The following is a 27,765-nucleotide window of genomic DNA, read 5'->3' as shown; positions in this document are numbered from 1 at the left end:
CGAGGACGTGGACACAGATATCCTGTCAAAGTTTTCTTCAGACCCACATGCAAGTGTTCGTTATTTGGGTGCTGAAGCTGGCGTGTGAAAGTCTTCAGTGTGGAGAGTACTTAAGAAGAGGCAACTTCACCGTACCACGTGCAGCTGTACCAAATCTTGGAGCCCCGCGAATTCTAATATCGAAAGGACTTTGCAAACTGGATTATAATCAAGACGCAAGAGGACCTAGGCTTGTCAACAAAATGCTGTGGACCGATGAATCTACCTTCTCACGTAGTGCCAAATTCAACATCCACAACGCTCGCTATTGAAGTAATCACTGGGACTCCAAAGCCCTCACTGGGTTTTGAATACATACCAATATCAGTGGTCGGCTGTTGTGTGGTGTGAAATTTACGGTGGCGGCTATCATTGGCCGCTTGTTTTTTTATAACATGCTTACAGGCGAAATATGCGTAAACGACAGCCTTCATGGTGTGCTTGAGGATTTTCTTTGTGAAGTGCCACTGGCTAGGATCGAAGATATTTGGTATGAGCATGATGGTGCTCCCGCGCGTGGCAGCAGAAAAGCTTGGAAATGGCTGCATGAAGTATTTCTGCAGCAGTGGATTGGATGGCACGGGCCCATTGCTTGGCCGGCACGGTCGCTAGATATAAGTCCCCTCGATTTCTTTCTCTGGGGCTACGTGAAGCATCAAGTATGCCGAACACGAAGCATAACATTAGAGAACCTAAAAGAAAAAAAAAACATAACACAAGTTTACAACTCTATCCTTGATACCATGATCAAGAACGCATCAGAAAATGTGCCTATGAGATGCCAAATGTGCATTTCAGCAAATGGCGGCCTCTTCGAACACGCATTATAACCGAAGGGCGCTTTTTGGATTGAAGGTCACTGAAAAATCATCCCGGCCTTAACGCCAACTCCCCACTCAACCGCGTTACACTGCGTCAGCAGGCTGTCGACTCTTGCCCATTTCAAGCATCCAAAAATGACGCTATGTTCTTGGTCTCTTTCGTCTCCTTAGACGCTTTATCGCTTCGGCACCGCCCGGCCAGCAGTACGTGTTTGTGCCGTCATGCTAAAAGCCGCATGCCCAGACACCTACACCCGACACAACGCCCTGTCGCGGGCTAGCCTCGCTGCAGCCGCCCTAGTTCGTCCATCGCACGCTTGAGAGCAGCACAATAACAGTGCGCAATCGCCCCGTCACGTGGTATTTTTATCACATTTTGCGGGCTTTCTTTGGAACGCGGAAGAAAGGACCATGTGAGATATATCGTGTTGGAAACTATGTATTGAGAGGTTCCTCAAGGTGCTCTACAACTTTGCGTATCGCACTTGGTGCCTGCAGCCAATACTTAAAAAGTTGATTAATTAAACATAACTAATCCGTTAGTTAAGGGGAAAATTAAAAAAAAGAGCGTGAGCAGCCCTAGGCCAGTGTCAGCATTATGCATTCGATTCAACTCGTCGGAGTGCCTTTGATTTGTAAACCTTTGGCTGAATTTATGTGGAACAACCTGTATACAGCCCCCCAAGAAAACCAACCTCAACTTCCAAAGATCTGTTTCGGCTCGCAAAAATCATAGCACGAAATCAGGATAAAGTATTAAACTTGGGGACTTTAACTCGCTGCACACAGACTGGGGGTATCCGACCGACTCTCCTAAAGGTCGCAAGTTCACGCTGGCGATGGAGAATCACAGTATGAGGCTAGTTACGATACTGGACTTCCCATGCGTTAAGGGACACTTTTTGAGACCTCACGTTTGCAAATACTTTCGACCGAATCAGCTGGACAAGCTTCGAGGAAAACCTAGGTAGCGACCACAGCATCGTGAGCATTTCGGTAAACTCGCCCAAGATGAGATGACCATGGGGCCAACAATCACCGACGGGACAGCGTATCGGTAAAAACAACCAAACACCCAGATGAAAAACAATGCAGCGACCTAGGCTGAAGAAATACGGACGGCGTACAGGCGGACCACCAAAAGGGTGGCGCTAACAGACGTGCTTCAAGCAGATGACCCACACCTAATGCATCTCTGGAAATCCAAGCGCAGCTTCATAACACGATAGAAGCGACAGAGGCATAATCGAAAACTAAAACTTAGAATAGCGAACCTGTCCCAAAAGGCGAATGAATACGGCCAACATTTAAATCATGACTATTGGAGGCAATTCTGCGCGTCCATGCAGGGCACCTTACACACACACACACGCACACGTGGGCCACACTCCGCAGTATGATGCAGCGATTAAGCACTAAAACAGCCACCTGCAGAACGGTAAAGCAAATAGCTAGCGACTTCGAAGTTACGGCCGTATGAGTAACTTTTGCGGAAACTTATAGAAATCTATATAGGAAACCCTCCGCAACAGCAGCGACACCCTGCATACGGCGGCGCAGCTAACTATGAGCTCGATGCCCGAATAACAGTAATGGAGGTATATGCAGCAGCATGGTTCCTGAAGAAAAATACGACACCAGGACAGTGACCAAATCACTAATGCTATGATAAGAAATCTAAGCTACGCAACCCTTAATCAGATCACAGGCTCCTTAAACACAGAGGTCTTGGACCCCGGCTTTGTGCCGAGGGAGTGGAGAGAGGCTAAAATAATCCTCATACCCAAACGTGCGAAGGTCAAAAACTTTCCAAATCTGCTACAAATGTCCCTCACATCCTGCTTAAACAAACTATTTGTAAAAGTGGTGCTAACGCGCGTAACCACTCTCATGGAAAACAACGAACTCTTTCCACCCTCAATGTTCGCATTTCGCACCCATGTATCGGCTCAAGACGTTTTCTGTATGCTAAAAGACGAAGTCCTAAGCCCATCGGCAGGCAGCTGCGATAGAATTGTGGTAGCATAAGACCTTAAGAAAGTATTCGGTAGCATATCGCACCAGCTTATACGGGAAGACCTGCAAGAATTAAGCTGTGGCGAGAAAACCTACGCCCACATACAATCTTTTCTGCAGGAGCGCACGGCCACCATAAGTGTCGACTCACTCCGATTGAAAGAAATGCAGGTACCGGGCAGAGGCACCCCGCAGGGTGCCCTCTTGTCACGACTGCTATTTACCATCCGACTGCGAAGGCTCGCTCTGTTGCTGGAGAGAATACCAGATCTAGGTCACGCACTGTACACTCATTATGTTACCTTATGGGCAGTGGCAGTGGGGAAGGGAACAGCGGTTTACGATAGGTAGCGAGGCACTGGAAGTGGTAAGAGAATACATCTACTTAGGACAGGTAGTGACTGCTGATCCAGATCATGAGAGTGAAGTAATCAAAAGAATAAGAATGGGCTGGGGTGCGTTTGGCAGGCATTCGCAGATCATGAACAGCAGGTTGCCATTATCCCTCAAGAGAAAAGTGTATAACAGCTGTGTCTTACCAGTACTCACGTACGGGGCAGAAACCTGGAGGCTTACGAAAAGGGTTCTACTTAAATTGAGGACGACGCAACGAGCTATGGAAAGAAGAATGATAGGTGTAACGTTAAGGGATAAGAAAAGAGCAGATTGGGTGAGGGAACAAACGCGCGTTAATGACATCTTAGTTGAAATCAAGAAAAAGAAATGGGCATGGGCAGGACATGTAATGAGGAGGGAAGATAACCGATGGTCATTAAGGGTTACGGACTGGATTCCGAGGGAAGGGAAGCGTAGCAGGGGGCGACAGAAAGTTAGGTGGGCAGATGAGATTAGGAAGTTTGGAGGGTCAACATGGCCACAATTAGTACATGACCGGTGTAGTTGGAGAAGTATGGGAGAGGCCTTTGCCCTGCAGTGGGCGTAATCAGGCTGATGATGATGATGATGATGATGGGCAGTGGCGTAGCCAGAAATTTCGTTCCGGGGGGGGGGGGGGGGGGGGGCTCACATTGCAGCTCGGCCTCCTCCTAAGAGGAAACATTAGGTCAGATGCTCCTACCTAAATACATGTAGAAGGAAAATTCGTTTTTCTCGGCAACCACTGCACTAAATTTGATGAGGTTTGTTGCATTTAAAAGACAAACTTGAATTCTAGTGACTGTCTGCTTTGAATTTTCGATTTAGGTCGTCAATGTTTTATTGAAAAGTGGCAAAAATCGAAAATTTTCACAAAACGAAACAATGAAGTTTACAACTCTGTAAATCAGCAATGAAAATAGATATCACAATTCTGTGAATTGCCCATAAATACTACATCTACAGCGGATAAAATTGATATGTTACCCATGAGTCTCAAACAATTAAGTATTATGTACGTACGGCTCTTGCAGAACCCTTGTACATAACATAACAAATTCACGTAAGATACAAATAGACATATCGAATTTGTCCGCTTTGAATGGTGTAATGGATGCCGTTTACAGAACCGCGATATCCGTTCTTGATGTAAAGCTATTTGTAAACTTCGTCCTTCTAATTTGTTTTCGAACTTTCAAATTTTTCCAAATATTTTAAACGAAGTTCCGCCCCTAAATCTAAATTCCGCTTCCAACAGACGCTAGAACTTAACTTACGCTCTCAAATGCAACAAATTTCATTAAAAGCGATTCAGGAGTTATCTCAGAAAAGCGTTTCTGCGTTTTACATGTATCTGAATAGGCCGCGTTGGAGCTGGGCCTAAGCTAAAGCTTCCTCTTAAACAATTTGCCTAGGGATCAAATACATGAATAATACCTGCATTGCCATTGCCAAAGATGCTGCGAACGAATTCATGAACGCTACGCACTGTCAATAGAAGTAAAATATGTAATTTGTCATAAAATATTATACTCGTATATGCCAAAAATTGTGACCAACATAACTGATGTCAATGCTTCCATGTTTTTTTGTCTATTTCATAAGTAAAGAAAATATCACACGAACTTTAGAACTGCATCAGTTCAAAACCAGCAAGGCAGTGCATGCCGCTGATATGAAAAATGTAAAGGCCATGAAATGAAGTTGAGGACAAATATGATAATGAAACTTTGTCATTCAAACTCCTTGTTTACATTCCTGTATACATATGCAACGGCCAGTGAAAAATCTCAATGATGCTGTCATTTGTTCCAATGTATTACGCAGGAGCAGCTGTCACCGGTCGTTTATCGTGAGTAGTTGCACCGAAATTATAGTCGCAGCAGAGAGCACATATAAAAAGCAGGAGTTCTGCAGAATATACGAGGACGAGTCGAATGAAAGTGAGCTAATGCGAATATATGACAAACGGGGTACTTTATTTAAAAAGTAGCCTCCATGAGCATTTCGGACATTTGTCCCACTGACTAACGAGTCGCGTAATTCCCGTCTCATAAAGCTCCTTGGGTTGCTGATTCAAAACGTCTGCAACTGACTTTCACGTCGTCGTCCGAGATGAATCTGGTTCCCTTGAGCTGTTTTTACGGTTGCCCGAAAATGTGGAAGTCGCAAGGCGACAGATCAGAGCTGTATGGCCGATATTGCAGCGTTTCTGACTTGAACTTCGCTAGTTTGATATTAAACGCATCAGGAACGTGGGGACGGGCATTGTCGTGGAACAAGATGACCCCATTCGTCAATTTTTCACGTAGTTTGTTCTTGATTGCGACACGCAGCCGATCCGGCGTTTCACAATATCGGAAACAATTCATAGTCTCTCAAGAGTTAGCAAATTCTATAAGTAATGGCCACTGACGATCGAAAAATAAAAGTCAACAACACCTTTCCGGTGGAAATGATGGCCTTTGCTTTCTTTCGGGGTGGTGAATTTGAATGTGTCCATTGCAAGCTTTGCCGTCGTGTTTCAGGCTCGTATTAGCGGCACCATGGTTCGTCCACGATCACAACTGCAGTCAAGAAATCGTCACCCTTATTGTGATACCGGATCAGATGAGTATAGGCAGTACCAAACTTAATATTCTGGCGGTGGTTCAAAATCTTGGGCATCCATTGCGCACACAAGAGCAGATAACAGATGTTCATGAAATATGGCGTGAACGGTGACGGTGAACCGAACCGTGACTGATGTCCACACGCTCTGCCAGTTCATCTATGCTTATCCTCCGTTATTGTGTCATCAGCTCATCAACCTTTGCAATTTTGTTAGGGGTGACTGCACGATGGCTTTGGCCTGGTCTGGCATCGTCTTTGCAACTTTCACGTCCTTCTTTGAACCGTTTGTTCTAACGCTTCACAGTGGCCAATGAAATGAAATATTCAATGTACACGGCAGCCGTACGGTGACTAATTTCTTTTTGGGAAACACCTTCAGCTGTCAAAAACCTCACGGCACCACGCTGCTAAACTTCTGGAGCGTCCATTATGTCGCAACCATGTTCAACCCTGAGTATGAGCGCATTAAAGAACAGATATCTTCACACCTGCGTGTCACTTTTGTAAATGAGAGATGCCTGCGTGCTACGCGCAGGCCTTGCAGATAATGAACAGAACCATAATTGCGCGGGGTGGGTAGGCTAACTTTCATTTGACTTCCCCTCGTACATTAGAAATGCGAAGATACAATGGAATATACAAATGCGAAGATACAGCTTGATAAAGGGCAAAAATTGCCGCTGGAAATCACTGCACGTATACACAAAACCTCGCAACAAGATATCTAAACATGCGTATAAGCACTCAATACATCTACGTATCTAAGAAAAAGTCACAGTATATAATGGGTCAAACAAGGCAAATAAACATGTTGCGCAATCAGATTCACAGAATCCTGGATCCCGGCCCCCATTCCACCCGCTCCCCCAGATGTATCGCGCGCGACGGAAGGCGGCGCGTTTGCTCCCCGCTTTTCTCCTTTGCGCACACAAGACTGAGCCACCATCGTCGGTTCACCCATTCCCCCCACCCCAACACGCTTTCACTCGCACATATAGCATGCGGCGCGCGGTCACGATCTCATCGCCCTCGGACTTTATGCGGAACATGAGGGCGACGGCAGGAATGCGTCTAGGGTCTCCATATAATTCTTATCCCAATAATATAATAAGAGTATCCGGCAGCTGAAACGGCCCATGGCCCATTAATTTCCACAAAAGAAGTAACAAAATGGAACTTTCACCATGCGACAATTCGCTACGCCGCAACGTTTTTTTTTTCCTTTTGTGGGGCGGGGGAGCCGTAATGAAATCGAATGCTCGAAAAATCGAACAATCGAACTTCGAATGCCTACTTTGGGCAACTAATGTGGCTAATAAAGGAATATCGAAGAAAGCACGAGACGTTTGGTCCACCAAAAACCATGCGCATACTGCTCGGTATCCTACACCGGCGAGACAAGACTCTCTGGAGAGGTTGCGCTCAAGCGAACGCGGTGCGATCCGTCGAGTCCCCAGAGTGATGGCGGCGAGCGACCATTGTTTCTTTTTCTCTTCTTCTAGCTAGAAAGCGTCCAGAACTCTGCCAGGCGAAAATGCACTCGGCCAGAGAAAACCGAACGCGCATCGAAGTTGGGCCGCGCGGCGGTCGGGGCAACACGAGAAAAACTGGTGCACTCTGGCTGGCTCTGGCAGCCCCCGGGTAGGGGAATGAGAACAAAAAAAATTGAAGAGGCTCAATGTGTCCTCGCGATTAAAAGTAAAGTAGAAAAAATAAATAAGAACGTAGTTACCTTGGCTGGCATCAGTGTCTTCACTGGATGCTTTGGCACAAGTGAAAAAAAATATGTTGATATTTTTTTTCTTTGGCACGACGGTACGAATCAACTACCACAACGCTTTGTCTCATGGGGCTTCGCTGCGGGCTTTGTCAACTTGTCTGATAGTCTGTTGATTTGGCTTGTCTCGTTGTATGGCCCGATGTAGGACTTTGGAAAAGTTAAGGCACCTTTGGCGTCAAATATTTATGGGAACAATAAACTTACAAAGTTCCGCAATTGAAAACCTAAAGCACACGTTTGGAAATGCCAATGCACCTTTCACAACAAACGTTTATCCGAACTTTATACCCATAATGACTGGCAATTGACATCCATGCGCTCCGTAGATTCCATGATAGAGCGTAGATTCCGCAGCCTCCGCGAGATGCCGCGGTGAGCCCATTCGCCATCAAAACGTCCTTGAAACACGGAGGAAGGAAACTAAGGAGAGGCCCTACCCCGTCCGCGCGCTAGGAGAAAAGTGTGGCGGAAATAACGTTGTAGGTTCTCATTTTTTTGCTGCTTTTTTTTTTTTTGTTGTTGTTGTATGGCCACGCCTTTTGGGCCACAATGGCGGCGTTGTTATGGTTTTGAGCGCTCACACGTGTTGCTCTGGTAGGTTTCGGGCCGTGGCAAAGGCGCTGAGAGGGCGGGTTTGCGTTAGTCACCGTGTCTTGTTGCGCTGTGTTACCTGCACCGTGCTCTGCCAGATGTTGCGCGAGCGCGCGCGCTCCGCGCGCGACACCACGCGCAGCGCGGCGTGGTTTCGCGAAAGATGTAAACAAGAGAGAAGGGTGGCCCACAAGGCGGAGCATCGCCATGAGCAACGCCAAATTCCGGCTTCACTTTTGCTTCACAAAGAGTGACGTCAGGGCCTCTCCTTAGTTTCCTTCCTCCGTGTCCTTGAAACTTTGTGCTCGGATGGGGCTGCTTGCGTTATGTGACACCCGGTGCATGGGTGTTGCCGCGAAATCCAGCCCGAGTTCGCAAGTTTCGCGGTGAAATGGCCTTTCGAGCATGAAAAAGGCGTTCTAGACAAAATCCAGAATGATTTCCTGCGCCGGAGGTTGCTTTGGTCGGCGGTGCGTGGACAGCACGAAAAAATTTGGGGGGAGGGGCTGAAGCCCATAAGACCCCCCCCCCCCCGCCCCCCTCTGGCTAGGCCCCTGCTTATGTGTCTCGGCAAGCTCAAGTGGGCGTAAGAAAAACACGCTACAGAAGGCAATAAACAAAGTCGACGCCTTCACAGACACGGCGGGTATCAGCTCTGCGCCGGAGAAGTGGGAATTTTTTCGAATCAAAGTAAAATAGACGCGCGCAGAAGCAGAGATCCGGCTAATGCTCGAAGGTCAACCAATACGGTAAGTGTAAAAACTGCGAATTCTGGGCCTTTCGTTACAAAGAAGCAGCACAGTAGATCACACCTTACGCGTGCAAAAATCTACTGTACATGAGGGGGCCCGAATTATATACAGGGTAACCTTCTACAGGAAGGGCTTTAAAGAGGACTAAACGATTAGATTGATACAAGCTTTCATAATCAGCAGGGTGACGTCCTGCCTTACCAGCAACCTACGAACACTGAAATGTACACAGCTTACAAAACCGCCCTGGCACTACCTTAAGGTACCGCTACAGGTCTTCTGGAGGCCCTAGGTTTGTACAGCACGTACGAAGAGCACGCAGCCGCGGTGATAATATCTCAAAGGGAAAGTCTCAATATTACCACAACAAGCAGAGGCCTGCTCGAGCGCTTATGATATCCCCTACGACCACAGTACTTAAACGAGGAACCCCCACAATGCCACTGAAAATATGGAATCGAATAGTATCCTCTCCGATACCAAAAGAAGGATCCTAAATATCATCAACCAAGAAGGCAGAGAAGGCCTAAGAAACTACAAAAACGCTTCTGCTCTCATGCAGGAACGCTCTACAAGGACGTAGCTAAAATACAGAGTAACAAATACTGACTAGCGGCTGCAAGCCAGCGATCATCCATACCAGCCTCTACCAATGCTAAATTAGCCAGTACGGCAGAGGCGGTAGCAATGCCCTAGCCATCAAGGTAAAGACCGGAGCGGAGATTCATCCTTGGTACTCACAGACTCCCAAGTAAGCTGTCGCCTATGCTTAATTGGAAACGTTCCCAAGACAGCCTTAAATATTTTGGGACATAGCTGACAAGAACATCATGCCAACGTGTGGTGCCCAGCGCACACGGGACTAGGGGAAACGAAAGGGCTGATCCGCTATCTCGTGCATTTCACATCCGAGCACTGACGAATCCTATCTACCAACCTCTAACCAACTTGCGTGACGTCTAGGAAAACCAATGACGCGACCTGCAGAAATATAGTAATTTGAACCCGGATCTTGCCAGGGAACAGGCTCGTGAATGGCGCCAACTACAAACAAACATGTACACAAATCTATATGGACAACACCAAATAAGTCCCACACAATGCGTGTACATCTTGTGGTGTGGAGAGAAGCCCACTCTCGTCCACATTACGTGGAAGTACAGATCGTGGCCCCCAAATATCAGTTCTCCCAAATTAGAGCAATTACTCAGAAACAGGCAGGAGGAGACCTAGCTTGCTCGCATGGAACGGCATGTCCAACTGGCCTTCCTCGTCCAAGGCCAGCAAGCCGCTAAGGCCTGTGGAGCCCTGGATTCAGAGCCGCACCCACTCAGACTTCAATACCCTTGATACAATGAACGTTCGCTACTACTACTACTACGTGTCTTTGTGGGACTTCCAAGCATAAAGTTCCTGTAGACCTGTGTATAAGACATTCACTCTTACGGTCTCTGAAAAGAAAAGCAAAATATGTATATAAAACTAAAGAAACAGCCATTTACCGCTTCATTGAGAAATCAGTAGACTGCGTACTGATACACATTGAATGAAACCCTCTATGCTCCAAAGATGGCTTACTTTATTAACCAAATTACTCGCTGTGGAAATGATTCCAGGAAGAACTGGGGCTTACTGAATGGATGGAAACAACTTTTTTCTAAATTCGGCAGACCTTAACGACCCGGGCTCAGGTCTGCCATGAGGGGACTTCGAGGCCTTGCCTCGTCGCCGCCTCTTGGGCCTGCTGGACTGCCCACTGTGGCGTCTTGAGGTTGGAGCTGCGCAGAGCGGCGGCCTAGTTCGACGCAAGAGCCTCCAGAGCTACTGCCATTTTAGGTGATATAACACGACACTCCCACAACATGTGCGATAGCGTCGCTCTAGTTGCCTGACATAACTTGCAAAAAGCAGTCGGTAATGCGCGGGGAAAATGTGCCGCAATCGCACCCGACTGGGGAAGGTTTGTGTCTGCAGTAAAACACGTTGTGGGGCTAGTTGGTGCATAGCTTTCAATAGATTAAGCGCCAAAAGTGACGGCACACAAGAAGAAATACAGACAGGACAAGGCGCCTTGTCCTGTCTGTATTTCTTCTTGTGTGCCGTCACTTTTGGCGCTTAATCTATTCAAAGTTGTGTCTGCAGTTGTCGCCAGAGGACTGCCTGGTGACGTTTCACTTTTGGGTAAGGTGAGGGCAATCTCCTCCTGCTTAGCTGGTAGCGCTTGGTGATGTCATTTTATTTGACCAAACGATGTCGCGTGTTTCGAACCAGGAGTTCCGAACTCGAAGAGGAAGTCCGATTCTGCTCAGCGGGTCAGTACTCGCGCAGAGCGGTGTGTGCTGAATAAATATCTTGGCAGGGAAAAGAAGGCAATGTTACCAGACAACAATTTATAATACCGTTTCATACAATTCACTGTACTATTTCAGCGAAGCCTTTAAACGCGAAGTTGATTGAAGTGGAATTGCTGGTAGCCCTCTAGCGTTTATCAGCAGCTATTTAAAATGCAGAACACAAGTCGTTCATGTAGGTAAGGCACAATCATCTGCTAGATCAATTATTATCGGTGTGCCAAGGGGTTGCATTCTTTGACAATTACTTTTTGTTATGTTTCTTAACGATTTGCTTTCGCAGCTGGTCAGTGCCACTGCGACACTTTATGCGGATGATGCTAATGTATTATCAAATCGCAACAAAACTTCGTTAATTAGCGATGTTAATGCTAAACTCCACAATCTCCATTGCTGGTCCACAACAAATGCCTTCTCACTTAATCCTACGAAGACTGTCTTCTTTTTTTTTTTTCACTCCGAAACACGGCAAATCTTAGAGCATAATGATGTACGATAAGTGTTTAATAAATCATGGCAATCATACAAAATTTGTGGCAACAGTCATAGCCTCTCACCGAAAATTTCATTTGCATGCACGCCGCGATGTTCAGAAAAGTTTTTACGGATTGCATGTTTTCGCAAATGTCGAAGCATTTTTCCAACAGAAATACTAACTAATCTTTAATATGCTTTATTCATTCACACATAAAGTACAGCGTTGCTGTAAGGGATTGCTCGTACAAATCTCACCTTAAATTCTTTCTAACTCTCCAGAAAAAAGCTCTTCGCGTAATAACGCTTAGTAAAATGAATATCAGAAGCGACGATATGTTTACATACTTTCATCTATTAAGTGTAGACAATCTAGTTACTTACAATATTGCTACTACAATATACAGAACATCTAATGGTAATGTCAGTTTATGGTCAGTGTCCCTTAATCACTCACCTCGAGCTGACGAGTGTACTTCACACTGTTGGCGTTTTCTACCAAAATTAACACTAATTATGGTCGCCGAGCTTTGGAATTCCGAGGAATTAGAATTTGGATAGCCTTACTACTAATGTAAAAGTAGTCCTGGTATCTTCCCTCCTTTCTGGCAAATATAAAAAATCCACTCCATATAAAGTAATTCATTGCATAAGACTTTTTAGCTAATTTTCATACAACGCTTGGCTGATTCCCAACCTATACGTATATACAGAACTCCTTCTGCAATAATTTTGTCAGCTTGTCACTTACTTATGCTGATATTGTTGGATAAGCATGTTTATGTTTAGACATGTTTATGTCAGTCCGTATTGCGACTTTATTATCTTAAAATATGTTTGCTATTCATTGTTGCCGTGTAGAGTGCTACTTCATGGTACTAATATCGTTCGGGACCCTTTAACAATTGTGTTCGGTCCCGAATAGTGTGAAAATGCAGTGTACTCGAAAAGGACTACAATAAAATTACACTTCAACAACTTTAACTTCAAAAGTCGGGGTTTCAGCTTACGTTTTGTAACCTATACGTCATGTGTGAGTATGGACATCAAACCGTTATTTGCTAGCGCTCGGATGTACACAAAGGGCAGTCTCCCCATGCTGCTGCCTAAAATAAACGCTGCCGCGCATTCATGACGAGATATATAACTCCCGGCGCCGGCTTAGCTGTGAAATGCTTGATAAGAATGCCAGAGCAGCACGGAAGCAGTTCAGGGGCCGTATAACGTAAAACTATTCCAATATGTTTTATTCCAATCTCCTGACGTCAATTTTGCGTAACCGCCAACGCAAGCATCGGGCGGTCACCCGCAGGGTTTTCTGAACAAACCAATCAAATGCTCGCCTCCTTCATAGGAGGTCACGTTTGTTTGCTTGAAAAACTAATAACATTGCCTGCACTGAGCGGCCTGTCTTATCTAATTGGCTCACAAGAGGCGAGGAGCAGGCTCAAGTGGAGAGGGATTCGATGGGGCCGAGCCACTGCGGTGAGTATCCATAACCAGATGAAGAAGATGGTGCTGGCGTCTGCGATAGGTCCGCTTTCTCTTACTTAGCTTGCGGTGGCTCGTCGACAATAGCGGCGGCATGCAACGGAAACATAAGAATGGCGCTAAAGCGGATCGTCAGCAAAGAAGAGTTGGCAGAACGAGGTCGTAAACGTGCCGAAAATTCTCGAAAACGTTACACGGCCACGCAAAAAGATCTATTACACGCAAATAAGTCCATGCTCTTCGGCAGGGGGAGTAGCCAGTGGCGGAGCGATCGGTGGCAGAAATCTTTTATTACTTTCAGAATGGGGCAGCCTTCGGCTATTTAGAAGAAAATTCAGTTTTGTTCGGCATATTAATTAATCTTTAACGCGTACGCGTCACTTTGACACGGTAAGTTTTTGCGGTTTTGTGACGTCGCGTGAGAGGCAGGTGAAGTGGCTACAGCCCGGAAACTTTTGACCAATAGCCGAGGGTTAATGGCAAAAAGGCTTCTAAACCGAAATAACTATTTTTGTTTTGTTCGGTCAAATTATGCATAATCAGTGTGTACACGTCATATCAGATGGGGAGCTATCGCGGTTTTCGTGACGTCGCGTGACAGACATGTGAGGGTGGGGGGGGGGGGGGGTCCAAAAAAGTTTTTGGCCAATCGCGGTGGGCTGATTGCAGAATTAGAATAGAAAAGCTTGGAATAGTTTCACGTTATAGCGCCCCAGGAGCGCCGATTTAGAAGATATGAGTCAGACGGCGAGGTGTGCCAGAGTGTCCCGTTTCCAGAGCGATTAGCATTTTTGCATGCTGCAGGTTGGTGTCGCGAAAGTGCAATGCTTTAAAGCCGCATTTCCTGGCTAAAATTTCGTGCTTCAGCTCCGTTACTTCACCGTTCTAGTGTCATAAAAGCACCACTGGATTGCTTTCAGCCGCCTGGTTTCATATGAATGAGGAAGCTAACGCATTGACCCTTACAATTATTGGCGCTGTTTTAATGTCGTTTGCGTGCTTAACATTGTTTTGTTTGTTTGCAAGGAGAACGCATGTGCAATGCCACTCTCTCTGGTCAATGCAAACATATGTTTGTAACTTTTATAGATTTAAACCGGTAATACATTGTAACATCATCATGTAAAATCATGAGTAAATTATTTTCTTTAGTCGCCCTGCTTCTAATGTGCACCAAGTGACAGACAGTGAATATGCTTAACTTATGTCGAATTAGAAGCGACAGTGTCCAATGCGAACATGCAGGCATTATTTCCTTTGTAAAAATGGCTCTTGTGTTTATTGTTGCGCTCAAAACCACTATCAAGAACATGTTTGTAGACAAAAATCATAGATGTGTTGCTTTAGTCACTCGAAATGGGCACCCGCTGAATTAATAATCAAAGAAGAGTTAGAAAGGACGAGACAAAAGCGAACCGACGTACACAAGCGCTTACGCAAGACAGAAGCGGGTGCCTTCTGTCTCGTCCTTTTTTTCGCACTGCCAAGCTGCATCGCAGAATGCCAGCGAGCCCTATCTGCGACATTGTTAGGAATTATTTTCTTAAATCTTATGAAAGATGCACAAGAAAATGTGGTGGCCCCTTTTTCATAGGAATAGTTAGAGCACGAAAGTGAAACGCGTCTTCGCAGAAGCTGTTGCATGTTTGATTCGTGAACTCACGATCCGCTGCAGTGAAAGACGCACGATTTGCGGGTCGGGAACGGTGTGGCAGGTTTGCTTCGCGCGTGGCGCTCTGTTGCTGAGCGGCGTCCTGCTGCCGAGTTGTTTCGGCGAAGGTACGAGCATTGTGGTCCGGCTGCGTAGTCTCTTAGGCAGCCAGTTGACTTGCGACGCGTTATGCTTCAGGAATGCGAATGGCAGAGTTAGCAGCGTGCGCCGCGAACGCGCGAACGCGTTCTGCTTCACGCCATAGCGTGTCTCACGCCGGACCAAAGCGAGGTTGGCCCGTCGACGTCGTTGCCTACGTGATTTGGCCTTGGTGAAAATGTGGTGCATGACTTCATTCCTATTCCTCGCGTCGGCGAGCTTGACAAGCGCAGGGAACAAATTCGTGGTAATCGAATCGTCGTCCAATGACGACATGGGAAGCAGTTGGCTGACAAATGAACCAGGCCTCCTAAAACAGCCTGTAAGGTTCCTGGGCCGTAAAAACGAGAAGTTTCAAACACGTCCGTCTGTGTACTGGTGCAGCGGCAACATGGACAGTAGCTAGAGTACAGTAACCTTTGAGCAGTGGTACCTCATTGGGAACTCCCGATTATTGCATATTTCCGTGGGATTCTGGCGATCCCGAATCTTCCACTGCAATGGCTGCGCGAAACTGTACGCTTCTTTGTCCTTGACTTCTTCCGCACTAGTTACAAAGTTGATGAACTTAGGTTGGGCTAAATGGGCCACTGAGGTATGGGTATGTTCATCAAACGTGATACGGAGCCGAATACGTAAGTACAGTAACGATATTGGTGGGGTTGGTTTGTGAATACGGGAGTAAGTAGTCTCTTTCGGTGACGTGGCTCCAGACGCGTGGCGAGCAGGTCCGAGGGCCAATATCTATCCGATTGGGATCGGCTGTCTGCTATGCAAATCGAACAGCTTCGCGGTGTGCCACCAGCATGGTCGCAATTTGTAACGAAGCAACCTAAAGATGACGTTTGTTTGTAGACTTGGGAACTTGTGTGTTGTCGTACACAAGTCTGAATTGAAATGTGCTGCTGACTCTACCGTGACCCTGTCGATGGCACTGTGTCAGTGGCATCACTGTGTTGCAACTTCTCGTTTTTACGGCCCAGGAACCTTACAAGCTGTTTTAGGAGACCTGGTTGATGTGTCACAGCCAACTGCTTCCCATGTCGTCATGGGATAACGATTCGATTACCACGACTGTGTTCCCTGCGCTTGTCAAGTTCGCCGCCGCGAGGAACGGGAATGAAGTCATGCACCACATTTTCACCAAGGCCAAGTCACGTAGGCAGTGACACATGTCAGTGTCTAAAATGGAGCTGAGCAGAAGAGGCACCCCGCAGGGGTCGGTCATCTCCGCGCTCCTCTTCAACATCGCCATGGTCGACCTCTCAAGAAACCTAGGCAAGGTCCAGGGCATCGGTCACACGATCTACGCAGACGACATCTTACTGGGGACGGCAGAGGAAGCTGCACATTAGTAAGCATCAAGTTCACGTTTGTCGCACACGATCTAGGGGTCCGGCCTAGCAAGACGGAGACCTCCCTAGTAGAAGTCATCCCCAGTCAATCCAACATCTCCAGCATTCTTATACTTAACGTATATAGCAGCCCGAGCGATCACAGGCAACGTTTAAAAACCATCATCACTAGGGCAACGAAACTCACTGGAAACTCTCCACTGGTTGTGGCCGGCGATTACAACGACCCCTTTCACGCGTGGAACTACACGCACGACACAGTCAAGCGCAGAAGCCCGTGGCAGGAGGCGGGAGATGCGGGGCTCTCTCTGTTGACGGACCCAGCCTTTCCTACCAGACGTGGCACCTCCTCGACCAGGGACTCTGTCCCGGATCTCGCCTTTGTTAAAAACGCCAGCTCAGCCGTGTGGTTGAATCTCCTCATAGACCTCGGTAGCGATCACTACATCACAGTGACCAGCTTACAAGTGGAGCAGAAAAGAAAGAAGGCCTTCTCGGTCCCTGACTGGGACGAATTCCGTGAGGTTCGCAAGGCCCGCGCCGCCCGTGGAGAAAAGCCGGAGAGTCTCGCCCAGCGGTGCGCACTAATTCTGCAAGATGTCTGCTCCACCACCAAAACCATAGAGACGGATCTACAGACAGACAAAATGGATAGCAGGCTAGCACACCTTCTCGAAGCTAAGCAATCACTTCTCGAGAGGTGGAAAAGCCAACGCTTGAATCGCAAGCTCAGAAAAAAGACAGCCGAGATCAACAAGCAGATCGACGGGCACTGCCAAGCCCTGTCTAGGCAGCAATGGGACGAAATTTGCAATTCAGTGAACAGGCAGACGCGCACGGGAGGCAAGTGGAATCTTCTCGAACACTTGCTCGACTACTCCGGCACCAAGTCAAACCAGACAAGTGTCCTCGCTAAAGCGCTCCACGAAGCCAAGAATTCGTCTTCGGAAAAGGACATGCTGGAGCTGCTGGCAAAGAAGTACCTGCCGCTCAAAACTGTGGCCGATGAGGCGGCATACCCAGTATACAAATAGAAGCCGAACTCCGCACTGGACGAGCCTTTCAATATCAGTGAAATCCGCCGCGCCCTACACGACCTCAATAATAGGTCAGCACACGGCCCGGATCACATTAACAAGGCTCTCAGAAACCTAGAGGACGCATCGATCGAGTTTCTCACAGATGAGATAAACCGGATTTGGGAGGAGAGAATTGTACCGGAAGAACGGAAGTTGGCGAAGATCATATTAATCCCAAAGCCCGGTAAAGCGCCGAGCTTGGACAACCTCCACCCCATCTCACTGACGTCATGTGTAGGGAAGGTGGCCTCAGAAACCTAGCGGACGCATCGATCGAGATTCTCACAGATGAGATAAACCGGATTTGGGAGGAGGTAACTGTACCGGAAGAATGGAAGTTGGCGAAGGTCATACTAATCCCAAAGCCTCGTAAACCGCCGAGCTTGGACAACCTGCGCCCCATCTCACTGACGTAATGTGTACGGATGGTGGCCGAGCACGCCATTCATAACAGAATTGCCGAGTATATCGAGACCAACGACCTTTTCCCTCAAAACATCATAGGTCTCAGGCCAGGCCTCTCCACTCAGGACGCCATGAAGCTTATCAAGATCCAAATTCTTGAACGCTGCACTCGCGACACGAGAGCCATGCTTGGTTTGGACCTGGAGAAGGCCTTTGATAACATCCGTCACGAGTTCGTTCTCGACGCCAACTCCAAACTCGACCTGGGCTCGTCCTTCCATGCCTTCATCAGGTTTTTCTTGAGCAAACGATGCGCCATCCTCAAGGGTGGAGATTTGAAATCGGAGAAAATGAAGCTGAGCAGAAGAGGCACCCCGCAGGGGTCAGTCATTTCACCGCTCCTCTTCAACATCGCAATGCTCGACCTCTCAAGATACCTAGGCAAGATCCAGGGCATCGGTCACGCGATCTACGCGGACGACATCACTGTCTGGTGACGGACAGTGACGGACAAGTCGAAGCCGCTCTCCAGGAAGCTGTCGACACTACAAAGCTCTTTTTAACCGACACGGGACTCCGGTGCTCCCCAAAGAAATCGGAGCTCCTTCTCTACAGCTCAACAAGAAAGGGCCGGAAGCCACAGAACTGGAAACCATCATTGAAATTGACATTAATCTCTACATCAAGTGCGGAGATCCTATTCCCAAAGTCGCGTCCATTCGAATCTTGGGAATGACACTCGAAGGGGCGGGCACGAATAGCATCACCACTAACGAACTAGCAATGAAGACGGATAGCGTAGTCGGTCTAATCAGGCGGGTAGCTAACAGAAGGAGAAGCCTGAGCGAGGAGAATCTGGTAAGGCTAGTCCACGCTTTCTTGTTATGCCATTTCACGTACGTAGAGGCCATGCACGTCTGGAAGAGGGCCGAGCGAGACAAGCTAAATGCTATGATAAGGAGGGAGATCAAGAGCGCGCTCGGACTACCAAAATGCACACACACCGACCGACTCCTGCAGTTGGGTATTCATAATACCCTGGAAGAAATTGCAGAAGCACAATAAAGGACACATATTCTCAGGCTCTCCGGCACCAAAGCGGGCAGACGACTCCTAACGGAGATGGGCGTCCCCCCGGCCACTGTCGAAGACGCCTACCAGGGCCTTCCTTCCAAAAGAGCAGAAAGATAACATCATCCTATCGCCGGCCCCGCGCAATATGCATCCCCAGCGCAACGTAGAAAGAAGGAAGGCCAGAGTGGTGGCGCTCCTACGCCGCGCAACAAAACTCCCTGGCGGCAGCTGCTTTGTTGACGCGGCCCAGTATGGCAACAGCAACAATTTCACGGTAGTGTCAATCAACCCCAAGGGGTCGACCGTTAACGCCGCTTCGGTATGAAGCACGTCGTCGCGTGCGGCCGAGCAAGTGGCCATTGCCTTGGCCCTTCTGGACGACAAACATGCCAATGACAAACAGCGACTCCAGGGCAGCCATCCGCGCCTTTAGAGTTGGCGCCATGTGTAAGGAAGCCTGTCGCATCCTCTATGGCAAAAGCATCGCCACCCGCACTCTTACGTGGTTCCCCGCTAACATGGAATCCATCATGGGAGGCCCCACAAACCTCAACGAGCTGGCCCGCTCCAAGGCGCGAGGTCTCGCTTTCCGCTACCATGGAGAACTCCAACGCCGGCCCGCAGCGGTGGAGAACAGAGATCAAGCGACCACATACAATGAAATTGCGCGGCACTTTTATCTCAGCAGGAGAGACTTTCCCCTTCCACATAAGAAGTTAAATAAAGCACAGACATTGACCCTCAGATTATTGCAAACAGGCTCGTATCCCAGCCCGGCTTTAATCCACAAAATTAACCCGACACCTGTGCCACTAGCTCTTGCAGGCACTGCAATGACATCGCTAGCCTAGACCATATGCTCTGGCGTTACCCCTCGTTACGAGGCACAGAACAAATAAATGAGGACAAGTGGCTCTCCGCTATCAAGAGCCCCAATGCCGGGGCGCAACTATAGGCTGTCCAGAAGGCCCACGATGCGGCGGTCGGGCATGGCCTGACTGTCCCAAACGTGGGAGCGGCCCGCAGCGCGCTGAGTGGCGTACCTCAGGACCTTCATTAAAGTTTTGCATCCATCCATCCATCTTACCATTCAGTGCGAGAAAACACAGCCGCGCTGAGCCATTCATATGAAGTGTTGTGCTAACACGTGTCAAACATGATTCGTTCTTTTGTGTTACGCCATAGGCAGGCAGGCTATACATATAGTTCGCTGTCTCTGAAATGAACGTTGTTGTGCGGTTGCTCTTGGGCCGTCTCCGTCACTCTGTCACCCGCTACAACGTCATATAGAACAATGCTATCTAGAACAATGTTGTAGGGTAAAGAGCTGAGAAAGCGTGAGAGTTATTATACTGCCTATAGAGGAAAATTAGGGCGCAAAAATGGCGACCGCAACGACGCTGCCATGTAGCTACCTCTCTTTTTTGTAGCGCTAAAAGTAAAATAATTAAAATGTATAGCGAAAACACGCATTCACACCGTGTGCCGCTCATTCCGTATACTTTTGATAAAGATACGATCGCTATTTTAAAAAAAAGTTTATGTAATATTTACAGTGCATAAAAAGGTGCGCATAAACGCGCCTGAACTAGATGGCGCCAAATTAGGGAAGGATGCAGCCGCTCGCGTGGATTGCGCGCCTCGTCTGAATCGCACCAAGTCTTCAGTGCTTGCGCGTCTGCCCAGTGTAACAACATGGCGGCGACCTTGCTGTTACCAATTTCACTGCATGGGCGCTTTGGGGAGATTTGCCTATAGAGTGAGTTATAGTAGTATGGGGTTCGTGAGCTCAACCGTAAATTCAGGGGTAGCGTCCGAAACAGGCACCAAAATGGAAAATTATGGCGTCTACGTGAGCATCCAAAATCAAGTTTCAACCGCGCGGCGCAGTGACGTTCAGCAGGTGAAGCGTTGTGCGCAGGCCCCGCCCCGCCGTATACATATATATAGCCTTCTCAAGAGAAGACATCGAAGAAGGATCGGCAGCACCGTGAAAGTGATCAAACGCGATCTTTGATTGCTGATAGCTCCGCTTCTGCTTAACACATTCAAATACTTTTTGCTGCAAAGTATCCCTGGACTAGCCTATTTTAGCTTGAAATGCGTTGCTCTACTTCAATAAATGGTGTTTCAGAGTTTCTTGAATTATAAGGCGGACAGCACGTTTAGAGTGTAGCGCATCACCACCCATTCGCATCGGCACACTAACCAATGCCAAAAGTTATTATTTAGGCAAGTTGGGGAAATTATTTACCGGCAATAGCAACTATATCGACACTGATCGATAATTTTTGCCGTTTCCGCGATGTGCCGCTTATATATCTACATATATATGTGTATGTTGAACTAAATAAACACAAATAAAATTGTCCGACAGCCGGCTTCGAACAAACACTTCTAGAAGTGAAGCCCCACACTCTAACCGTTAGGCCGACGACTACATCAAAAGGCGGATTAAAACACCTCAAGCATTTAACGTGTGCAAATGTAGTCTCGCAGCTTCAGTGGCGCGGGACCTTCTACCCAGCAGGAGCTTCCTTGTGTAATGCGTGGCGCCAACACATGGCACGCTCGCATAGGGCACTTACACATTGAGTACCGTTGATTGGGAAACTTACCTAAACCTCACATGAAAGCAGTACTAGTATAAATAATGAATAGTTGAAAAGCAGACAAAGAAAGACAACAGACATATTTGACAGGATAGAGCCGTCTACGCGAGCACACCAAGCCAAATTGGAACTGAGCGCATGGCGTCTTTCAGTAGCCGGAGCCTAGTCGAGCTCCATAAATTTCTGAACTACGGCGCAAAAGTACCTGTGGTTGAATTCTAGAGTAGAGGCACTTAACGGAGGGACGGAAAAAACTTTAATGGAAAAAGGACCTGCGAGGTTGCCAGCCCGGGCTCAGGCCACCCGGGCATTGTGTGCGGTGAGGCATAGCCTCTCCACCGCTGCCCGGGCCCGCTGGATAGCCCATAATTTGTCGTGTAATTCTGAGCTAGTCAGAGGGCTTAGCCATCGCTCCTCGAGAAGGTCCGGTTCTATCTTGTCCTCTACGTATACTGAACTGATCTGTGTGCACTTCCACAAGATGTGTGCCATGTCTGCGTGTTCGTGTTTGCAGAGCTTGCAGCTTGCGTCTGGATATTGTGTTGAATTTATTCTGTTTAAGTGTACTGGGTTTCGGAACGTTCTGGTTTGCAATCTTCTCCAATCTGTTTCTTGAGACCTGTCGAGTTGTTTGTGGCGTTGTGGGTATGCTTCTCTTTGTTTCGTGTAGTGTGTCAGTATGTCGTGGTACGTGACCAGTCTGTCCCTGTCGTCTCTTATCGCTTCTTCGTCGTCGTCGCCTCCTCCGTCTTCTCCATCGCCTCCGCCGCAGTCCTTCCCCCTTCCCCGGGGGTTGCGGGGTGTTGGGCCGTCACTGTCCGTGCCGCGGTGGGTTAGTTTTCGCGCGACTCGGTGGGCCTTCTCGTTGAGTTTGGGAGGGGCACTCATGGTAACTTCTCCCATATGTGCCGGGATCCATTTGAGGTATTTGGGTGTAATGGTGCCGTTCTTAAATTAACCAGAGAATACAAGAAGAAGTATTTTAATGACTGGAAAATGTAGAGAGGTCGGCCGGATAATGGAGCATCTGGCCTGCTACTCTACGTAAGGGAAGGGGAAGAGGGGAAGAAAAAGGTTCATAATGGGGGATGATAATGGGAGGAACGAGGTGGACACATTACACAACTCACGCCTGTGATACCAGAGTACAAGCGCATTGATAAACATTTTCGATCACTGTCAATGCGCCGGAATTGGAGGTATATGGCACGTCCTTCTTTCCTGCTCTTTAGTGTTGCTTGCTCTTGTATGACGTGAAGTACTGTAGTGCGATGCCTGCCCAGTTTTTACATGTGTGTCTTCTCTAAAATTTTATGTTGCGAGCCAGCGCTGTGTCACTGTTATGTCTTTTGTTGTAGTCTTAATTGCTGAAAAGATCCGCGGTGACCAATAAAGGATGTTCGCCACATGATAAAATTTAAACTACCACATACACTCATCACTTTAGTCTCCGCAGAGTTTTTCATGAAATGACATGCGCGCAATGGTTATATTGATAATATTTTTGCTATCTCTCTGCTTTCCCATTTCGATATCACTTTATGATTGCTTTGTTTCATTGCTGTTCGCTTACATGTGTATACAACCCTAAATCTGTATATAAATTTTGCCCGATTATGACTTTCGAGTGATGACACTTAACTATCTCTATTAGGCTGCTAGCTCAGCGTTCAATACGTTCAAGCTTCCGACGTGTCGCAATACCTTTTACATCAGGTATTTCCGTACCGATTCACCTGAACGATTTTCATAGAGTAGACACAAATTGAGGACACAAGGTGTAAAGGGAACACGATAACTGTCAATTGATCCCATATTTGGTCAGCTGTGCATGGGTTATTTCTGCAAAGTAAATACTCCAGCCGGCCTTGCCCATTCCAAGTGGTTATTGCTTGGTGCTCGGCGACTGGGGAGGTAGATGACGACGAGAGCTTCCGCTCGTATTGTTCGTGCCTCTCGCAGCAGTTACGGCGTTTGTACCAGGAGATGATTTGTACTTTGTCTGATGGCTGGCCAGCTGCGATTGCCAGTAAAGAAAAGACAGAAAAGGTCAATAAAACATTTAGAATTGCTAGAGACCATCGAAGATAGTATATGAAGAGAACGATACCGAAGATGGATAGGAAGACGAAATGGTCGAAAATCAAAGCACTTCATTCAACATAAGATGAACATAAAAAAAGTTCAATCTCAGTTGGCCAATTGTTTGTCAATGTTAACGGGTTTAGCGCTTTCGGTAACAACTGCTTGACATGAAAAGTAAATTGATGAAAGCGGACAGCAGGTGCGCGCAATCGTCAACTACGGGAGATAAGGCAGCCAATCAGTTTTAGAGAATTGATTGCTCGTTATCTCGTTGTGCATTTTCAACAGTGGCCTACATTTAATATTGGAATGAAAGTTATATTACTTTTGTTCTTCGGCAGGATCGCCTGTTTGTGGAAGCTTAGCTTACTTCGTTTGCGCCGATTGGTGATGCTTTGCTCGCACGATCGCTGGCAGTTTTTTCCATACCAAAGGTAGTGCATTGCTGGACGAACACCTCTGTCCGTAATCTCCAACTATCCGTCTGTTTTTTGAGCTCCGTCCTTTGTCTTGAAGCTTCCTAATTTTATTACTGCCCCCATTTGCCGGACACTATCACGTTCGCTTCCCATCTTTTCCCATCCATTCCCTCAGTCCAACGGACCACTTATTAGCATTAGGTGCGCCCTAGCACAGGTTGGTGTAACTTGGCAAGATTGGTACAGCGTAGTTCAGAATCTGAAGAACCAACCCTAAGACTAAGTGCACGGCGCTCTTTTCTGAACGGTTCGCCTAAGTGCTGCTCCTCCAGAATGTAAACTCAGCATTAAAACAAGGCACATGCAGTTTATCGTGTGCAACAATTCAACTTCGCTGTTCCTTCGTGAACACGTCACTGTTAGGCACCTGAAAACCACTTACGCACCTCTACCCTGCTGAATGGTTGCCTCCTGTATGCCGCGAAGTCAGTCAACGGCTGGAACGAGGCCAGTGAAGTGTGCTCTCTCTGCACCATCATTGGAACAATGACATTGTCAGAAAATTAGTTGCCCGTAAAAATCATGCTGTGGTGCACCAGAGCCAAATGAACAGTCGAATGTTATAAATTGGTGCTTTGTTTCAAAAAATAATGGCTGCGTTTGGGGCTTATATCACTCTCCCCAAAATATAATGGTCATCGAAATATCTTGTGTGGGGTTCCTTTTTTTCAACACTGCGCTGGCTGCATTCTCGTGAAGCACACTATATGTCGCGAAGATACGAGCGTGATCTTCGTGACGTGATGGTACAGGGAGCGTAGCGTTAAAGAGGCGCGCAAAACAGACGGCTATTACGGCTCGTGTACAAAACCCAACGGGTGCAAGCTTTTCCGTTGTGTCGTAGAAACACAGTTGAAAAGAAAAAAAAGCTGCCTGTTCAATGAACCGCACCCTTTTCTTTAGCTGTACTGTCAAATGGAAAGCACACCGCTTCATCGGGAGAAACCAACTGAGTACATTTATTCCACCTTAGCAAAAAGGCAAAGCTAGGGAGCAGTCAATGCGTATGCCACAGATCTCGAAAAAAGGAGTGTAAAGATGACGCAAGCATTTACGCCTGCGAAAGAAGTTGCATGAACTTCCTTTGATCTCGCGGAAGTGCGAAGTATGGTCTTAAGGCTCATATGAGGGGGGGGGGGGGGGAGAGGCAGGCATTCTGCGATAGTGCGTTGGCTGATCTTGCTGTACCAAGACATCTTTAGAATCCCGCTGATGTTAGGACTTACGAAGATGACTGCCAGGGCGAAGCCAATAGTAAGTATGGCCAACAGCGCCACCACGGCTGAAAGGATGAGAGTGCTGCGGCTTTCGACGATGCCCCTCCTGCCGAAGTGCACCGCGTCCAAACTGGCGGGCTCTTCCACCGGCGGCGGAGACGGGCTATTCAGCTCGAGCACGTAGACGGGCCTGTGATGAGCAAGCGACAGCCGGAGACTATAAGCAAGATCGCACGTTTTAAGTAAGGAGACCTCCGTTTTCTTAGAATTGTAGTAAAATAGGTTTTGTGTTTACAGCTGTTTTGTTCATGCTCAAATATTTCTGCAATATTGGACGTTGTAATACGGATCGTTCGTTGCAACACTTGGCACTGTTACTTGCCTAAAGAAATAGGGGGTGCATCCATTCTTTGGAAACGTCTGATAACTTATATGGAATTAGTAATATATGCAATGATGGATACCTAATTAGTTATAGTACGTTGTATTTGCTTATAATTATCAAAAATGGCGCATACCCAGTGACTGAAGTTAGCGCGAAACATGTTTCTTGAAGACTGCCACATACTTTGCGCCACATACCCAGTCACAGAGGTTAGACGTGGTCATACATACATACATACATACATACATACATACATATGAATAAAGGGAAAGTCAGACATCCACCCGTTCGTAGCAATTGCTGCAAAGGAAACCCATACGGGTTCCTCGAAAGAAAAGCCTCATAGTTGAAGAAAAATTCGTCCTGGTCCGGGACTCGAACCCGGGACCACCGCCTTTCCGGGGCAGCCGCTCTACCATCTGAGCTAACCAGGCGGCTAGCAGATGGCAGGGCGAAGTCGAATTTGTCGACAACACGAAGCAACGGCAAGAGTTTGACATAGTAGTTCTGCGGAAACCCGCAAGATGGAGAGAAGTAATGTAATAAAGGGAAAATCAGACATCCATCCATCCATACATACATACATACATACATACATACATACATACATACATACATACATACATACATACATACATACATACATACATACATACATACATTCATACATACAAACCGCGAAGTTGGAGAAGTTCCTAATAAATGCTAATCACATTAAAGCCAACTAGTCTGCCTTCGTCTGCGCTCCTCGCAGTGAGTGGTGTATGCAGAAATAACGACTTTTGTCACACCTGGCGTTCGAAATTTGGCGAAGCAGGGCCTTCAAGATTTTCTTCCATAAATTGGATTTTTGAAATGAATACACTCACCGATTAACCTTAGGGCCTCATACGAAGGCAAATTAACATGATTTCCTTCACACACACCAAAAGTAATATTGCCAAAGGATAAACAATTTGGACTGTAAAACACGATTCTAATGCAAAAGTTTATTATTTACACAGCAGCAATAAACGCGAAATATGTTTTTCTACGATGTTTGGATTGTAGATTGTATGGTAAACAGTGCACACAAACGACAAGGACAAAAGAAATGAACAACACTAGCTCAGTGTGCCTTATTTGCAGCCTTAGACTACTTGTCTCGTACTTCGGCTGTTTGGCAAACAAGAAATGAAATGGGTATCATGCTTTCTGCCGATCCCAGCATAGTGTAGGATGTAGACGAGTTAGGTAGGGTAAAGTGCACTAATCATAGGTTAGTGAGTCCTAGGATTCACATCAATATGAAGAGAGAAAGAGTAAAATTCGGTCAAGAAGAAAAAGGCCAACCTAGACGCAGTAGGCGGGAAAACAGACAAACTCTGGCTGGTACTTGCAAACAAATATACAGTCTTCAACAGAGAGAGGAAGATGACATTGAGGCAATGAACCAAACAGTAACTAGGCTAGCTTCCGAAGGAGAAATCGAAGTGGTAGGCAACGCGCCAAGGCAACCAATAGGTAGGCTCTTCAAAGTAACGAAGAACGTAATAAAAAACGACAAAGAATGAAAGTTTTGAACTCACAAGACCAGATAGAATTCTCAGAACTCACAAAACTGATGAATAACCAACAGATATGTGAAATTAGAACGTAAGAAAGATTGAGAAAGCAAAAATGGACGTAGCATGACATCACCAAGCAGAAAACTTGGCGTAGGACCAGCCAAGATGTATTCCCAGAGAGATAAGCAGGGCAACATTATCAGCAATTATGAAGATATAGTAAACGCAGCGGAAGATTCTATACTGACCTATTCAGTACCCAGAGCACACACAATAGCTCTAGTCGAAGTTGTATTCAACAGGGTACAGAAGCTCTTTCTTCGACTAGCGATGAATTTAGAAGGGCCTTGCAAGACGTGAAACGAGGAAACGCCCAGGAGAAAATGGAAAAACAATTGATTTAATCGAACATGG

The 27,765-nt window shown here is 47.0% G+C and overlaps 1 long non-coding RNA gene and 1 other non-coding gene across 2 annotated transcripts; both read right to left on the bottom strand.

Moving 5' to 3' along the window:
* Nucleotides 1-23,419: 23,419 nt before the first annotated feature.
* Nucleotides 23,420-25,605, bottom strand: LOC129383035 (uncharacterized). Its single transcript, XR_011893179.1, has 3 exons — nucleotides 25,429-25,605; nucleotides 24,589-24,669; nucleotides 23,420-23,655 (listed from the first exon to the last, which is right to left on the bottom strand). It is a non-coding gene; the product is annotated as an uncharacterized lncRNA (long non-coding RNA).
* Nucleotides 25,606-26,163: 558 nt separating this feature from the next.
* TRNAS-GGA (transfer RNA serine (anticodon GGA)) lies at nucleotides 26,164-26,238 on the bottom strand. The gene has a single exon. It is a non-coding gene; the product is annotated as a tRNA-Ser (tRNA).
* Between the last annotated feature and the right edge of the window lie 1,527 nt (nucleotides 26,239-27,765).

This window comes from Dermacentor andersoni, chromosome 3 (genome assembly GCF_023375885.2).
Source record: "Dermacentor andersoni chromosome 3, qqDerAnde1_hic_scaffold, whole genome shotgun sequence".
NCBI classification, from domain to species: Eukaryota; Metazoa; Arthropoda; class Arachnida; order Ixodida; family Ixodidae; genus Dermacentor; species Dermacentor andersoni.
Note: the sequence above shows the minus strand (reverse complement) of the source record. Positions and strands in the feature narration are given on the sequence as shown.